This window comes from Chelmon rostratus, chromosome 10, assembly GCF_017976325.1.
Source record: "Chelmon rostratus isolate fCheRos1 chromosome 10, fCheRos1.pri, whole genome shotgun sequence".
Classification (NCBI taxonomy): domain Eukaryota; kingdom Metazoa; phylum Chordata; class Actinopteri; order Chaetodontiformes; family Chaetodontidae; genus Chelmon; species Chelmon rostratus.
The window spans coordinates 21,064,424-21,083,005 of record NC_055667.1 but is presented as its reverse complement, the minus strand read 5'-3'; the positions used below and the strand labels follow the sequence as shown (position 1 = coordinate 21,083,005).

The 18,582-nt window shown below is 43.9% G+C and overlaps 1 protein-coding gene across 2 annotated transcripts in view; it reads left to right on the top strand.

Moving 5' to 3' along the window:
- Window positions 1-561: 561 nt before the first annotated feature.
- The window catches only part of LOC121612556 (protein kinase C and casein kinase substrate in neurons protein 1-like), a 34,991-nt gene continuing 16,970 nt past the window's right edge, over window positions 562-18,582 (top strand). Inside the window, exon 1 of one of the 2 annotated variants that reach the window (XM_041945514.1) lies at window positions 562-615. The gene's annotated coding sequence lies outside the window, so the exon portion shown is untranslated. Of the gene's footprint in view, window positions 616-16,539; window positions 16,759-18,582 lie in introns of those variants that run through there. The other variant, XM_041945513.1, reaches the window with a different exon arrangement.

Genomic DNA, 18,582 nt, shown 5'->3' with positions numbered 1-18,582 from the left:
ATTTTAGCCAGTTATCTATTTACTATAATGAAAAAATAATTTCCACGCACTCAAATATGGCCCACACAAAACTTTCACGCTCGTGAAAGCCGACGAACGCGAACGACCCGCTCCCACCTGCAGATGCGGACACATCTGGCAAAGCTCCCCTAAGCTCGTGGGGCAAATGTTGGGAGGGGAATTTGAAAAGTCCTGCATTGGCCCGCTCGTTTCCCCCGCAGCCTATTTCTGTCGTCCATTGAAAGGAAATCGCTGGGCCATCCCCCCGACGCGCGCCTGTGCTGTGGAGCTCCCCCTTGCTGCGTGCATCGTGATCTAGTGGATGCGGAGTCTTGCGGAGAACGCAGGGTCACCTTCTGTCACTGCAAGGGGAAATACTGAATAAACCGCAGCGGAGGCTGTCAGATAGCGGTGCACCTGAGCGGCAGCCAGCGTCTCTGGTAAGTCAGCCCGTGTGTCCTCCCCGTGTTGGTGCCACATTGCTGCACAGGGAAGAGAAGCTGAGCATCCTTTCATAGCAAAGGGCGACGCAGGGATAAAGGAATCTCGTTCCCCGCGTCGTCTCCCATCGTTGGGACCATGTCTCAACCCCCCCTCTGCCGCGAGACCGACTGAGTACTACAGATTCACTTGCAATAGAGCGATTTTCAATTATGCATGCGTCATTTTAAATGGTGTACCGCTGTTTGCATACGCCAAGGGTGAAGAGGACCATCTTGCATCATCTTGGATTACTATTGCAGCTTCTGCTCTCCAGCGAAACTATATTCTCGAGTGCTTCACTTTGGTTTTGCACTGTCAACCTAATTCTGTGACTTCCTTTGAATTTCTAACACGATGCGGGGTGTTGTTTTTACTATGCAGCTGTTTCTGGTGCCCTTTGAATTTACCAGGAAGAGCGGATTTGACCTCAGTGTCCAAATTGTGTCAGCAATGCAATGTGTTTATTTGCTTAAATAGTCTCTGCAGAACATAAATGACCAATATGATATTAAAGATTGTTGGCTTGCTGCACTACAGTAGATGGAGATGGTGGTCAAGCCTGGGGAAGGATTGCCATTTTATGCTCCTATCCATGCGCCAAATGGGTAAACAAGACCAGGGACGTTAAGTGCGTCGACCAAACGCGTCGGAATCACGAGTTCTTTCTCTGCATGATGGGTTTTAATCGTTAATAATTCATTGCATATGAGTCAGGGTGTTTTTTGAAGAATCTCTCGATGAAATGGACGCGCATGTTAATGAGCACTCCGCTCTGACGTTATGTAATTGGTTGTCACAGCACAGCGAGGAGCCATCTCTAGCGTCATTGTTTTTTTCTTCCTCTTCTTCCTCTCTGACAAACCGACCACAGAGGAGGAGCATCCTGCTTTCTACACGGGATTAGGTGCATGTGGTCTTTTTAATCATTAATCAAATCTGCTCCCGAGCTGAAATGCATCCAGGCTCACAGCTGACCCGTAGCCACGCTGATGAGCTCGGCGGCGGAGATGTTAGTGTTTGTGCTGTTGTTTCGTGGTAGCGTCGCTCTTTTTGAAAGCCTGCGCGAACATCCAGCCGTGCCTCGCAGCTGCTGTCCGCGGAGAGTGCACGGCTGGATGCAGGGCTGGATGAAGGGTCGGATGCAGGGCTGGATGCAGGGTCGGATGCAGGGTCGGATGCAGGGCTGGATGCACGGCTGTTGCGTGTTTTCCAATCAAACCCTGCAGCTGTCCAGCCTCCCGGTGACGTAGCAGATGACAGACGGGCCGCTCGTGTCCGCCTCGGCTTGTTGTGGAGCTGTCCGCGGTGCTGAACTCACTGTTCGCTGTCAGCAGTCAAGGTGCCCCCAAGAGAGCCTGACACGAGGCTGCAGAGGAGAGATGATGATACTGTCAGGGGGGGTAATCCAATTCTGTGGCGGAAGGGGGGGGGGGGTTCAAGAGTGCTGGCTATTAATCAGCAGAGTCCTCACTCTTCGAAGACGAGCTAGAACCAGGAAGTCCTCCAGACGAATATCTGCTCAAAATACCATTTTTCCAAGATCTGTGGGACCTGTGCTGATTTCTGTTCTGTCTGTCTGTCTGTCTGTGTCTGTCTATCTATCTGTCTGTCTGCTGTCTGTGTTTCTGTCTATCTGTATCTATCTATCTGTCTATCTATCTGTCTGTCTGTGTCTATCTGTCTATCTATCTGTCTATCTGTCTATTTATCTATCTATCTATCTATCTATCTATCTATCTATCTATCTGTTCGTCTGTCTGTCTGTCTGTCTGTTCGTCTGTCTGTCTGGTTCCCACCCTTGAAACTGTGACCACAAAACAAACTGTGGCCTTCTTGTGTTTAATCATAAAGGACGGTAGTGTAGTGCACGGTAAAAAAAACATATCAAAGTATTCATAATGTAGCATGGGGGAAAAGCCAAAATCGTTCATTGAAGTCATACAAAAATAATCATACTGCAATTTTGTGAAAAACAGATGTTTTATTTTTCATTGCTATCCTTCCATCATCATCTCGTGACCCCTCAGATTTACCTTCAGATTTATCTGCAGGTTTGGAGTCGCTGACCTATCGCAGGCTGTTCAGGCCTAACTTTGGGCCTAGTTAGTAAAACTGGGTATCGAACCTCAATCCTTTTTTTTTGGTACCAACTGAAATGTGTCCATAGTCTGTAATTATTACTGATTTCAATGACAATTTTTGCTAATTTAAGAGAAAGGGCAAAGGACTTGTATAGCTTCTTGTGTTTATGCAGCGTTTAAAGGCATAATATTATATATATTATGTTTTGTTGACTTCTGTTATTCCAAATGTTTCCAGCAGTGTTCAAACCCGGAGAAACCAGCCCTTTGATTCAAGCTGACATTCATTCGGTCAATGTCATCTTATCCCCTTTACCCCCTCTAGTTGTTGTAACTTCCAGAGAAAGCAGGAAACACAAACAGATACGTCAGAGAGCTAGGAAGGAAGTCGAGGAACTAGCTAGCTAGCCACTCTGTTGTTTAGTATTGTTTGTAGTGCTCGGTCATGATGGAGCACCATTCCTCATTTTCATCAGCAATGGAGACAACAACTCACATGATCCCACGCTACTTCATGACATCATCAAATTCCCTCTTTTGTCGTTGTTTTGATTGAGAGACCCCTAGTGGCAGAAATAACATGCTGTATGATTAAGTTGTGAGAGATTACAAAAGGGAAAAGCTTATTTTGGTATCAGTGCTGAAACTCGGGTAATAACTCTCTGCATGTGCTTCTGTTTGTGTCGGCGTCCGTGCTCGCCTGTGTCCTTGAGCGCCATAGAGCTATTAATTAAGTCACAAACTACTCTCCCTTCTCCCTTTGAGGCTATGCGTTCATTTTCTAAGGCCACCACGAGCATGCCACCTCGAACTGCGCACGGTGTCTGCGGTGCTGCTCATTTCGTGTTTCCATGCTTGACCCGTTTTGTTTGTGATTATGATGAGGCGGCATCTTCCCGCTCAGGAATTTAATTACCGTTTGCACTCATGCGGCCACTGGCTTGATCTGTGGTTATCTCTAACCATTAATGGGAAACAGTAGCTGTGACATGAATTTTATCCACCACCAGGAGCACAGTGAGGTTAACCCACAGAGTGAAAGTAATAGTTTTAGGTAGTTTTTAATCTGCATCCTCTGAATGTTGTTCCTTTTTGGCCTCGTCCACATTAACTGACAAAGGATTAGCAGGAGCGTGGGAAGTGTGGGAAGCACGACAGTTCAAGCTATTGTCATTTTTTTGGTTGTTTGTTCTTCTGTTAAATGTGAGATATCTAAAATAAGTGCAGGACTTCTGACAAGTGAGGGCTGCTGTGTTCTCATCACATTAGATGCCACTTAAATGCATAATCAGTTTTGCTTTTTAACACATAGCAATAATTTAGTTTCAGATGAGATTTCCCTCCCACCACCGCTTGGTTATTATGTTTCATTAGAACAATGTGAGGGCTAATAGAGGAGCTGCTGCAGAATACTGATGTGTGCAAATCACATTTCACATGCAAACCTGCATCCAAGCAATTCAAAACAGGTTTCGGTTAGATGTGGTCCTTGTCATGTCTGTCTTTATTTACCTCACAGGGGGGAACGTGGGGTTTAGTCATGTCAGCGACCTTTTGTTGTTGTTTTGCCACACTGTCGCAGGTTTTGGTGTTCGTGGACGGTCCTGAGACGTCGTGTGAGGAGGGACGGGACAATGTGTGAAATAGTGGGGCTGTCTGTTTTTTTGTTTTTTATGTCCTCTTTCATGTGCTTGCTGATGAAAGGGTTAAAGGTTCCTGTTGCTCTGTTAAAGGAGGAGATAGTGGTGTCTGACAAGGTGTGAAAAAAGAGGCAATGTAGGAACAGGGAGTCTGAAGGGCAGCTGGCGTGTCTCATTTCTCTCGGCGCAGGAGGACACACACGGAGGGAAGACTCTATCCTCGGCGGAAGATTTATGACATTGGAGATTATCAGGAGCGTCCACGGTGCCTTCTTCAAAACAGAACGAGTTCTGTTTTGTTTTTCTATCTGTGAATCTGCTTCCATTTGTAAGGCACTGTGTATTTTCTGAAATATTAATGGAATAATCAATCCGCTCAATGGGATATCTGACAGCTGATTTTAACTTTAATAATGACTGTCCTTTACTGTGTGTTTATCTCCAGGAGTCACATAATCTCTCTCCAGTTTCCTACTCCAACAGATGTGTTTGTTTTCGTGGGGCAGTGTGAATGAGGTTCATGCTACCTGCCGCCTCTCACGAGGCGAAGCTCCACCTGAGGCGGAGCAATGGTTTAGTATGTGTCAGGGTATTTTCGGGCGATTCAAAATGGAGTCCCAGCGTGCCAATCGAGGGCGTGAATCATGCACCGGGGTCTGGATCGGTACTGGCGTGAATGTTTAGACCTCAGCATCGGTGGGTTTCGTTCATGCGTTGTCTGGTGGCGGCTGAACGTACCTGTGAATGCAGCAGCTTCACGTCATTGTTTTGAACACTAGAGGGTGTGTTCCTCATGGTCATGTTCAGAGAGACAGATGATATAATGTTGCCTCCTGGAATAGTAAAGCATTTCATTGTGTTTTCATTGTGCTGTGTGTGGTGACATTCTTGGATTGAAGCTGGGGCTGCAATTAACAACCGCTCAGCAGATTAATCCTTTGGTCTATAAAATGTCTGGAAATTGTGAATGATGTCAATTTCCCAGAGCCAGAGTGACGTCAAATGTGTTATCAAAGCCAAAGATATTTATTTGTTATCATGCCTGATAAAGAAAATGAGCATTTAAGAGGCTGGAGCCTGGTAATTTTGCCACTTTTGCTTTAAAAAAAGTTTCCAATTGATTAATTTTCTGTTGACTGACAGATTAATCAGTTAATTGTTTCAACCTGCAGCTAGCTGCTAAATAATTAGCAATCCATGTTGGGATTTCTTCATCAGGAGGCTGCTGGTGTCTGTCCTTCAGTTCTCTTCAGAATTATGAACAGTCAGATGAAAACCACCATAAAGTGACCATGACTCAGCATTTTAATTTGTGCCAGAAGCTGTTGGAGGTGGCCGCTGTCAGGCGTCCCACTGCGCCCACAGCTCCGGTTGCTCCCTTTCGATGGGTGGGCTGCTCCATCGCGGTTTGGCCTGCAAATCCAGTCCATCCATCCATTATCTGAGCTGCTTATCCTGTTCACGAGGTGCAGGAGCAGATCCCTGCGCACACACACAGGTCCAGGCACACCACGTTTAAATGACTCAAACACACACGTATTCAAACACAGATGCAGAAAAGAGAATAACTCAGTCAGTCACGTGATGCTTTCAGACAGATTAAGCTGAATTGAAGTCATTATGACCTCATCAATGTTGCACACTGAATATGTAGGTATTAAAGAGAAGACAAGATGGCCGTATGATGATATGAGCATGATGTCGAAGCTGGAGCTGCAACTGGTGATCCTGATCCATTTGTCAATTATTTACTGGGTTGAATTGTTAAATTAAAAAAAAAAAAAGCTCCTTCAAACAGTCTAAAACCCAAAGATATTCAGTCTGCAATGATATAAAACAGAGAAAAGCAGCAAATCATCACTTTTCAGAGGCTGACTCACTGTTTTTTGGAGATCCCTGTGTTTCAAAGAATATCGAACCAGCGATTTTTAAAATGTAGAGTGTCGGTTTCTTTTCCTCTTTGCTTATTTTATGTAAATTCAAGCATTTCTAGCCCGCACCGGCGACGGAATAATTCATGTTGAAAAAGAGCACTATGATCCACTGGATTATCCCAGCGCCAAGTGCAAATGAACATGCCTGAAACGATCATGTTATCCAGAGAGCTGCACGGTGGTTTTCAACATGTTAGCTTAATGGCGAGGTAACAGACGGTAAATCCAGCTGAAATGTTAGCTCTACCTCAAGAGAAAGAAACCTATCTGAAGCATTCTCACACCAACTATAAGCTTTAAACCTGCGTGCATGTGAGTGAAGTGATTATTACCCGGTCTTTTGAGGTTTATTATATGTTGCGTTCGAGGACCATATATTATGAGCTCTTTCTAATGTACTTCGCTACAGTATATCATGGTTTTGCAGTGTGGGTGAGCAGTATGTGTTGAATTTTTGTGGGCTGTGTGGGCTGCATACTGTTAAAATGCGGTATGACAGCAGAAATGTTACACTTTTTAAAATGAATGCTGAATATATACATATATACATATATTACTTGTTCATCTTATGTCATTGTAATGTGTTTGTGTCACACATCCAAATTCCTCAAAATCCAAAAATCATTGCACAACAGAAATCAGCACAGTGCTTGATTAATTAGTTTACATTAAGAGTGACTGGTTTATGATTCTGCCAACGTTAATTATCTCAGATTATCAGAGTGTAAACCTGTAAAGACATAGAGGAGGCTGAGGTTATTAAATCTGCTTCCCACAGAGTCAGAGTTTACTAATCTCCCCTTGACTGTGATGGTTCAAAATGAAACTCAGCTAATCTCTCAACATCTCTGCGTCTGTAAAGATAATTGGTGTTTTGACACACGTCGGGCTGATTTCCGTTCATGTTCCCATTAAGAGCAATTTAGCAGCGATTAAGCTTAGTGTTACTCGACGCTCGGAGGACTGACCCCGACATCTCGTGTTGTTCTTTGCACAGGTGATCTCCTGCAGGGGACCAACAGCTCTCTGTTAGGTTTATGGAAACCTGACCTCCCACTGGTGGAGAAGGTGAGTTCAACCCGTTTGTGCTGTGTGTTCTTCGAAATCTTCCCGTCAGCTTTAGCCTCATTTTGGTTTCACGGGTGATCCAGCAGGTCCATAGCAGGCTTCTTTAGGACCTTTTGTATAATTTATAATGCTAAACACACCACTTGAGGTAATTAATAGCTCTTTGTCCGCGCTGTTAATATTTCATGAGAGTGTTGCAGTGTGCTAACTGGAGGTCATTTTCGTTTCTTATATGAGACTTTTATATTGAATTGTCCTTTATGTGGTCTGCTCTGAGCAGGAGTGTGTGCTGCATGATTAACGTGGCATATAGGATTACACTGCTACTGTAGGGTTGCATCCCAGCTCTCCAGCTCCAGTCCATCGTATCCACTGGAGTCTCTGGGTATCAATAACATTTTGACTCTTTTAATAATTCACCCTTTTTTTGTTGTTGTTTTTAGGGGCGATTATCTCAGAATGTACTTTTGTTACCTTGGTAAGAGCAGCTGTGGTTGTCTCACTGGGAGGAAGGATAACTCAGGAGTGATTATTGATTTCCTCGTCTGATCTCTTTGTTACGGAGCGTTATGACAGAACCCCGCTGCAGCAGGGAGGTTGAGCAGCTGTTTGATGAGCGCAGACTGCTGTTTGTGCGTGCGAGAAGGCTCGTCAGCACACGATGGCCCAGTTCAGGAAGGCTTCTCCGGGGATCCTGTGCAGTTTGGTCCGGGAGAGGAAGCTGGGTCAGAAGAATATCGTGTGTTTATACTGTCGGTAAACAAATGCGCAAAAAGGTTTCTCAAGAAATACAGCTGCAAAGAAAACAACATCACCAGCAGCAATATTATACCTGTTAGTCTTGCCCAGACATTGTTTTCTCCTCTCTGGCCTCTGAAAATACATCGCCATCCTCCGCAAATACACTATTCACATCATGTTGCCTCTTTGATTTTCAGAAATGCTCCTATTCTTTAGTTTTTTCAGATAACCACTTAACCACAAAGTGGCTCGTCGGATCAGGGGAGTTCTAGACTTCAATTAGCTTAATTTCAAATATATAATCAAGGACAAAATGTGCCAGTTTGATTCAGCATTTTCATAATATAAAATGTCATTTTTTAGTAATTGCAAGAGATTTGAATTGAGCCTTTGAATCACTGGACAGAACTTGTTGGCTGTTTTGGTCAAAGGTAAATTCTTGATGTATCGCCATGATTGTTTTTTCGAGAAAGCCATAAATCAAGAAGCAAATCTTTACGTTGATAATAACATTTGTAATAATACAATTACATAAAAAGTAAGGAGGGTAGAATTTATTTGTGAAAGTCTTGGTTTGTAGCTGCTGTATAGCCAGTAATAATGTTTAAAGAGCATTTGTTATCTGCTGTCAGCCGCACTTCGCTGCATGGCCTATAAAAACGTGGAAAGTAGGGTACTGATATTCTTACTTCTTACAGTCAGATTTAGAGCTGATCGCTGCTCCCTCCCTCCTGCCAGCTGGGGAGGTCGCCCAGGCTTAGTGGCTTGTTTATGCCTTCAGGCTCGTTAGCCAATTCCTACACAGAAACATTTACACCAGACTTATTTATTTTCCCTCCGTCTTTATTTAACAGCCACCAGCACTAGTTTGGCTCATGATTAGACGCGTCCATCAGTCACTCTGCGAGCCAAATTGGCCACATCGGTTGTCGAGACCGCCTCAAATAAACAGCACAGGTGTGTGCCAATTCAAGATATGATATGAACGCAAATAAAAGATACACTGATTTGTTTTAATGAGCTACAGCTCGCCGCGCTTTAACTTTGTCTAATCTGATCACGGTTTTTGCTCTCGAGTGCTGAGTTATGTCTTCATTCGCTGTGAGTTGACTCTTGCTGCAAACAGGTCCTGGTCCAGATGGGAGTCCAAGCCCTTGATTTTTGGAACTGAGGTCTGATTTGAGTCTCAGTCTCCAGTCATACGGTGGAATCAGTCAGTTACCCTCCCTAAATGGCCTCTGGGTATTAGAGGTGGGTGTATAAATAGGGATGTAAGATGATTATAGTCTGGACATTCAGTAGACGTGTCTCTGGGCAAACTGGTGTTGCTGCTTGTCTTCTCCTTTCAGTTTCCTGTTATTGTTATCATACTGCATCAGGGAGATGCTCATTGCATTGACACTGTGCCTGATGCACCTTTTCTATATATCTTGACTTGTTATTGCCATTTTGGGGGAGATTGCTTGCTCTTATGTTGCTGGTCAGTATTTAAGTAACATGGATGTCCCATTCAGACATTTGTAGCCATGAATGTTCCTGACTTTTGTGATCCTGTGACTTTTCTCTCAGCGCCACCATAAGGTGGACATTCATGGCTTTTATTAAATTTACCCTTGGACTATTCCATGGATTAGCATGAAATCGGGTAAAAACATTCATGTTCCCCTCAGGATGAACTGCAACATCCTCTGATGGTTTCTGTCCTGCAGACTCAGCTGCAAATGTTAGCATGCTAACAGGCTAAACCAAGATGGTGATGGTGAATGTTTTATTTATTGCTTATCACCTACATGTGTAACATTTACTTTAGAGAGTGGACCGAAGGATGTCACTAACAAGCTGCTTTTGATAAAGGAAATTAAATGTAATTTCTGTTGTTGAAAGCAGTAAAACCTGCATATTTTAAATATTTTTAGGCGTGTAACCCTTTTTAGTAGAAATCATCTGTAGCGCTCTTTCTTTTTTACATCGCTCCACCTCCCACTAACTGTGCATACCTCATACATTGACACACACACACGTACAGGCGGCGCTCCTGAAGGCAGCCCATCAGTATTCAGCGCAGCATCAGGCAGCTAAACAGTAAGACGGCAGAAAGCTGGTGCGTTTGAAGAGCAACATTCCCAGATTGTCTACTGCCTCGTTCATTCACGCACCCCCCCTCCTCTGCTGCCGTTGTCAGCCGGGACATCAGGAAAAACTGGACTGGAACCAGAGCCTCCATCCTCTCCGCTCCATCTCGCAGCCACTGCTGCAGTTCACTCCTTCATCACCGCCCATCACAATATGTCTGTCTCCCCCTCCTCTGCTCTGCTCTGCCTCCCCGGTCCGTCTCTCCCTGCCCTCCCCCGGCCGCTTTTTCCCCCTGTCTTCACCACACTGTCACCAGGAGGCTTGTGGCAAGAGGCTTGACAGTTACATAACCACTGCAGCAGCGCTCAGGACGCTCCATTAAATCACAACTCAGTCAAGTGTGTGTGTGTTTGTGTGTGCGTGTGCGTGTGTGTGTGTGTCTTTGTGGGTGCTTCCTTTTGTGAAATGTGTGTTTCCTCAAATCTGAGGTTGGATCCAGCCAGCATTCATTCAGTAGTTTCTTCCTGTCTCTCTGCCTGAATGTCTCTCTCTCTCTGTCCCTGTTTGTTTCCATCTGTCTGGGATCTCTCACTGTTTATCTGTTCTTTGGTATTTATGTTCACAAAGTATCTGGCATGGATGGTTCATTAGGGTAGCTATCATGTATGTACTAGCAGTACTAGCCTTCACTCTGTAATTCATAGTGCTCCAAGAAACACCACAGTCTCCAGTATAATGCAACAGCTCAACAACCACTTTCAGCAATCTTATTTGAATTTACCTCTGAGAAATCATGTTTTCCTCATTTAGTTATTTTCCTCAATTAGTTTGACGTATTGAATGTATCAAAACCATCTCTGTGAGGCTCTACTTAGACACAGCAGGGAGCTTCATGCTAACATCAGCATGCTAAAAGGCTCACAGTGACAAAGCTGACCTGCTGATATTTAGCCAGAATAATGCTCGCCATCTCATTTTAGCATGTTAGCATGCCAACACTTGCAAATTAGTCGAGTGTTACATTAATTGCGTTGCATTAATTGATGAAAAATACAGCAACAAAGTTATTTGAATTCTTCCTTATGGAAAAAAAATTGATGTCTGTACAAAATGACATGGCTGGCCATCGAACAGTTACTAAGATATTTCAATCAAAACCACAAATATCAACCTCATGGTGACACTAGAGGAACAGCCAATCATCAAAGTCAGTAGGATTCATCCTCTCAGGACCATGAATGTGCAAAATTTCAAGGCAATCCATCTGATAGTAGTTGAGATATTTCAGTCTAGACCAAAGTGGCGAGCCAGTTTACCACGTGACATTTCCATCCGAATGGAGCCATGCCATTAGTCTGGCTAAACAATCAGGACATGAACATTAGCATGAACTGATCCAAAACTGACGCAGAAGCCGATATTAAGCTGATCCAAACTGCTTTATGTATTTAAAAATTTCTCCAAAGCTCAAATTACAACTGCAGCCCTTCGTTAACGGGAGAAGCAGACAGAATTTAAGGCTCTTTGAATGGCTGTTTCTCACTGTAGCGCTGCTTAGGATTTTTAATTCTGTCGTGATGTGTTTATGTACTCAGTCTTGTCAGTGAACTAGAAGTTTTCACTTTCACCTTTGCTGGTAGTTTGTACTCACAGTTTCATTCACATCTAAGAGTTGAAAATGCTGAAACAGCCAGTTGCACAGCTTTGTCTAAGCAGATACGAAACACAACTTTGACAACTGCTACCTCATGACACCTCCATCTTCACTACCCTGCATGATCTTACTTATTTTTCAAGTAGGCTGTATAACATAATGATAAATACTCGCTTTCACTGCAACGTGAACCCTCCTTAAGATGAGCGCACGCCACCCACTGGGCTGTCACTGCTGTTTGCTTCTGACAGCTCAACTCTACATAAACTTGAAAAAGGCTGTGTAGCTGTAGCGTCACGCTTCGAGTAATGTCTCCACAGTGCCTAGTTTGTAGCAATAGTTGTAAACAAGGTTACAGCTGCAGTGAGTCATGTCATTATGTCTATAGCTTATTGATTGATCTCGCTGACGTTCGCTGAGGCTCTTGCTGCAAGTTAAAGCAGGTATGACCACTGTTAAATTATATGCTTATACTGCATGTCAGATGTGTTGGACTTTACAGGAGCATAAAAACTGGAACTGGTTCTTGTGCAGGAAGGCGATTGAGGTAACAATGAGGTAGGATAGAGGCAATTATGAGAGAGCCGACGTGCAGAGGAGGGAAAGGCAGAACAGAGGGACAGAAACAGTTTGATGTGAACTGCCAAGTTCTATCGATGTGTCTCAGACTCACTTTAGTTTAAGCTAAAGTTTTCAGCTATTCTAGCCGCGTGAATTGATTGGTTCACCGCTTTGATCCGGAGTGAAATCTCCACTGTCATTGGGTGCTTTGCAATCAAAGCTGGTGCATTCGTGCTCCCCAGAGGATAAACACTGCTGATTTGGCAACCTACTGACTTACCTTGACGGCTTTTCCATTGGCAGTTTTGGCCATGCAGAGTCAAACTATACCACTTTCATTTTCCTTTTCATTACCGGTTTAGTTGTTGCTGAGTTGTGCCAAGTCACAGGATCATCTCCGGGTCGGGTCAAAGCATGCCTGACCGCCTCGAAGCGTGTTGACATTAGATGGGCTTCATCATCATTCAGGGACAATTCATCGACATGTTTAAATAACATCAGCTGTTGCCAAAAGTAGCAGACACTTCATCAATTTCAATGATCCCATCTCTGTTTTTCAAGAAATAAGCGGCAGGTGCCAAGAAAAGCCGTAACAGCCTGAAAATCCATGATAAGTAGCTCTTAGTGAGGTAGCAACAACCACTGCACAGTGCATCAAACAAAGACAAGCGAATCATCAGTTAAAGATGCACCTTCAGGCAGGTTGCCTTGTTGTAATGGAGATGCATGTCGAGTCCAGCTGAGACTGCACGTGTGTGGAAAAGGTTACAGCAGGTTAACATTTTTATGATTTTGTATGAAATGTCTCAACAGTCACTGGATGTATTTCAATGATATTTGGTGCAGACAATCACGTCCACCTCAGGATTAATTGTCATGACACTGGTGAGCTGCTAACTTTTCATCTAGCGCCATCATCAGGTCAAAATTTCCATTTGTTCAACACACTGGTTAATGATCCAAGTTTAGCTCAAAGCATTACTGTGCTGTTAGCATGGCTGCAGACTCAGTTCAGTGATCACTTCTGAATGGAGTGCAAAGGCTGGCTGTTCTATTTTCATAGTGTTCGTAGTGAATTGAATAAAGCCCATTCATGACCACCCAGTTCTTTCTCCATTTCTCTCAGCCAAAGGTCTAAAAACAAAGTCAGTGTTATGATTCTCTTAACACTTTTACTGTCTGATACTCAGTCTCCATTTGATTCATTCTGCTGAACCAATATTCTGTTAGTATCACATATTATTGTGAACAAGCTTAACTGGTTTCAGTTTTTTCCTTCATTAATTACTTTTTGATTAATTATTTCATCTTTCCAGAAAATTGTGCATACCTAGTATTTGTTTGCTTTCAGTTGGTAACATGTACTCTGTAAGCCCATATCATAGTGCCTGGCCATTACCTTTTCTCTCTGGTGATAGTGGATCATCCTTCAATCACACATTAGAGATTGAACCAGAGCACAAACTGTTTTATAGGCTGTCAGATGTCAGGTGGCATGTTGCTCAGTCAGCATGTTGCGAGCTACCAGCTCCATATGACCTGTAGCTGACCATGACCTCTGACCTCCCTGTGAGGTGGGGGAGGAGGGAGAGAACATTCCCCTGCAGAAAACAATGTATATTTATGATGCTGCTGTCTTTTCTCTTATTTGCATCCCAGTGCTGACAAATTATTGTGTGGCCTGTTGTTCTGGGAGCTGAGCAAGAGCACACCTGGATGATTCACGACAGGAAAAGACCCCCACCCCCCCTCCACACACGCACACAAGAAACAAACAATGATGCAGCAACTTGATTCCTGATTCTTCGACCCAGAGCATCTCCGGAGACGCTCATGATCAGATAGCTGAGTCATCCTGCGCTTGTTTGCTTGAAATCATGACCCACACAGCCAGCCTGCAGGCATGGACGGGGTTGCTATGTTACAACATCCATCCATCCATCCATTCATTACCCATAACTGCTTATCCTTTGGAGGGTCGAGGGTGGAGCTGATCCCAGCTGACATCGGATTGGAAACAGGATACACCCTAGAATACAGAGACAAATAACCAATCAAAGTCACATTCACACCTATGGGAAATTTAGACTGGCAATTAACCTGCATGTCTTTGGACTGTGGGAGGAAACCGGGGCACCTGGAGGAAACCCACGCTGACACAGGGGGAACATCTACATCTGCACCAGCAGGCCTCAGCCAGTAAAATATCTCAACGTTTATTTTATGCATACATTCATGAGTCCTAATGACTTCTCCTGCCAGCAGCAGGTTGACGTTTCTCTTTTGTCTCGATGACTATTGGACGGATTGCTGTGAAATTTGGTACAGGTGGTCGTTCCCTCCTCAGGATTAATAATTAATAATAACGGTGATTCCTTCATTTATCATCTCGCCTGGAAAGCTAGTGACACTAACATCAGCCTCAGCTGTACTTTGTCTTCAGTTGTAATTAGCAAATGTAAGCATGCTAACACGCTAAACTAAAATGTGCATTTAGCTCAAAGCACCTCCGTGCCTAATTACGCCCTAACAGAGCTGCTAGCATGGCCTCTTGTTTACATAAGGCGTTTCCTCATGATGGAAAACCACATGGGTAGCACATTTATCTTCCTTGCTCACATCAGACTGTTTTCTACTTCTTCTGCTCGTCGTGGTTCTTAACAAATAAACAAACGTCATCATACGAAGCTGTTTCAGGGCTTTCCTCTGTAGTGGAGGAGGGAGAAGATGAGGGCTTTTGTTTCCTGAATTCTGTTGCAGACTCCTCGTCTGGATCAACACGTCAGTTCAGATTTGTCTCTCCTGCTCCATGCCCCAGTGAGCAGCGAGGGGGGGCTCGCTGCACTACATGTTCAGCTGATAAATACAACACCGCCCTCACCCTCCACCCTCACTGATTCCTTCACTTCCCCTCTATCTCCACTGCTCTGCCTTCTTTCAATCTATCTCTGATCACTGCAGCATTTTTTAAAGTGTTTTCTCCTCTTCCGTGCTCTGTCCCTCTCTCCTTTGGTTCAGCATGCTCTCACACTTCACAAGTTCCCCTCTAGTGTGTGCTGCTGCATGTCCGCACTCGAGGACGTCCCACTCGTCCGCTGCGGGATGGACAGCTGACGCCGCCGAACCGGCCTTCTCGCTCCTTCTGAAGCGTCGGTCACATGGCCAGCTTAATGACGGCCTCGGCTGTTACGACGTGTGTGAAGTCTGCACAAGGCAGCTCTGTCTCCTGGCAACATCTAGCAGTCTGCTTATCCCGCGCTGCACCGTCAGATGAATCACAGCTCTGTGCTGAAGGGTTCAGCTGGCCCTATGGCTCCACTCAGACACAGCATGGCTGTCTGACCAGCTACGCCCTGAGCTCGCAGCACCTTCGCCCAGCCTTCAACAACCCTCCCTGCCTCGGTTTCAGTCTTCATCTCGCCTCCCATCCTCTTCTTCTCCGTGCCACTGTTTCTGTCACTCTCTGCTGGCTCATATCTCAATGGAAGACCTCCCTCGGTCTCTCTCCTTGTGTGTCCTGTTACTCAGTCAGTGCAGGAGGAAGGCACGCAGCGCTAATCAAACTGAATCCACAGACGACCAGAATGCATCATGAACCCACCGTATATGAAAGCTTCTAGTGGAGTTCCTTCTCAAAGTGTTTGACATTCGTTTAAAGTGCAGCCGTAGTTAATTCAGTTGCATTACTAGAGAGAAAGAAGGACATTCTGTTTTGGTCAGCGGCTTCTCTTTGAATTGCTGTTGTCTAATCAGTCAGGACACAGTGATCTCAGTAGTGTGCTAGAGTAAAGTTAGTTCATCTCCCTGAAATCTTCTTACTGTAACAAGCTTATGTGTTTGTTATGGTTCCCATTCAGTGCTTTCAAAGGCTTGTCAATGCTGGTCCTTCTCACTGTGTCATGGACATGCTTCTCACCTGGATCAGGGCTTCTCTTTAACTCTCTGAATAGCGTTCATGTTCAGCAGGTACCTGCAGTATCTAGTTGCGTCGTGTTGCTGTGAGCGGAGTCTCAGGTGTGTTTATGCAGTGCATTTGGGATTAAACTGATAGGAGGAATCTCCTCATCTATGCCCTTTCTACACCACCACACAAGCGCTAATGCATGCGCCCCCATGCAGTAATAAACTGTCCTGTCAGTAATAACATCATAATTCAGCAGCACATTCCTGTCTCCACTTGTTGTCTCTCTCTCTCACCCGTCCTATCCGCTTCTTTGCTCTTCTTCCCAGCCAGCACCCTCCCCCTCTAAAGCTATTCAAGTGGCACACTGCAGGATTATCCCTCAGCCTCTGAGACACGCTGGTTTGGTCAGACTTATCGTCCTCTCTGGGTTCACTTTGGCCACAGAGGTCAAAGCTGTAAAAATAAAATTTGCGACCAACCAATTCCAAGTAGCGAGTGTAAAGGACATATTTGGACTGCGACATCCACAAGGAGTTTGCCGTTTTTAAGGAGTTGTGCCTGTTTTCAAATTCTGGGATTGTTTTTCTTTTTGTCTTTTTCAATGATGGAGCCAGCCGTGGTAAGTGAATGTGCAGGATAATCTACTTAGTTACTTACAAGCTTGCAAAAGTTTGTATTGTGGTATTTTGTCAGCTTCAGATGGACAGACTCATAAAAGACTTTAAGTTACAAAGGGGGTTTCTTTGACAGCAGCAAGCGTTCTGGTCAGCGAGCTGGTTGCTTCAGACCAAAAGATACATCCAAACAGATGATTGTGTCTCGTACAGATCAGCTGTTATTTTTATGTTTTACTCTTGATTGCAATATTTTGGCTGCTTCTTTGCTTTATATACGGGCCTGTTTCATTATTCTGTCGCATTTATGTCAAATTTGTTTATCTGAAACCTGAGTAATATGAGAAACAGTACTCCGTCTTTACTATGACTTTGTCACCAGTTAATACACAGGGGAATTGAAGGTGTGTCCACAGCCACTGAGGTGGATTGACCTCAATAATTGCAGTATAAGCCCCCCTCCACAATGCTTAGCACTCCCACCCTCCACCTTTGTTCATCTCAAGGGACACATGACAATGTGTCAAAGTGGGCCAAAACTGCGAGCTAAGGCTGATGGCTTTTATGTCCACAGTGTCCTGTGTGCCAATATGATGTCAGAACCATGTCTGTTTTTGTATTCTTGAAATTATGAGAGCTTCTCACCTTCATTAACATTCCATACAGCTGTCCCTGCTGCACAGTTATTTGACTGCAACCTAGTTTGAGATTGTCCATTTAAGAAGACTTTTTGGGAATTATTGTGTTAATGCTTTCGAAGCATCACAAGTGTTGTGTTGGTTTAAGTCCGGGACACGTTTGGTTTTGTTATGAGCTGGCATTCTGGCATCGTTCCGCAGCTTAACTGGATTTGATGTCACTAGGTGTTGAAGTCACGGACACAGAAGCTAATTGGAGGAGTCGACTGATGCGCAGGTGGCTGGACCAATGGTGTTTGTATGCTGCTGAGGTTAAGACCATGCTACTGTAAGGCTGCTTAGCTGTGCCTTCTTGCATCACATAGTGGAGTGTTTACATCATGTGCCTTTTTTTCTCCAAAAAAGTGAATCAAAACACATTTTTTATCTATAAAATATGAATTTATGGTGTCTTAAACTTCATTGCTTTTTCTGATCATGTCTGTATTTACTGAGGAGACTAAGTGGAAGCACTTGTACTAAAGCAGCAAGTATGGGGTTTTTTTAGTAAATGCATACAGAAAACACACAAGTCCCTAAAAAAAGGAACAAACCAGTTTGCTTTATCTACCTACACCATCACATATCACTGTGGAGAAAAAAAACACATGTTCATTACATCCAGCGGCCAAAAAAAAATCATCCTTGATTGTGAGCTCAATTGAGGAATTTTCCACAAATTTTTAAGATCAAGACCACATAAGGAAAATCTGAAGCTACAGTAAGTAGCCATTTAGCCTAATTTAGCAGAAAACCACTATGTCATTTTTGTACAGATTGAACAAAATATAATGTGTTAGTTAGTGAGTTTTCTTCTTCTTTTTTCAGATTTCTCGGCGTTCATAAAACCAATCAACCAATAGTTGGTATAAATATTGTGGTATCTTACCAGGGATCATTGTAACTTCCAAAAGACAGAACATTTTTAATCCAAGATACTTTAACATCCGACACAAAGAAAAATTCTTAATTCCTACTTTATTGCAGTAGCCTACAAAAGCTTTGAGAAAGATGGTTAAAAATCAGGTTATTGAAACAGGTTTTTTGGGTGTGGCGAGGACAGGTTATTCTCTTGAAGTTACCATGTCTGCAGATTTACTGGAAGGGAATCAAACAGGACTGTAAAGTGTAGGATAGGAACATTTAAGATGA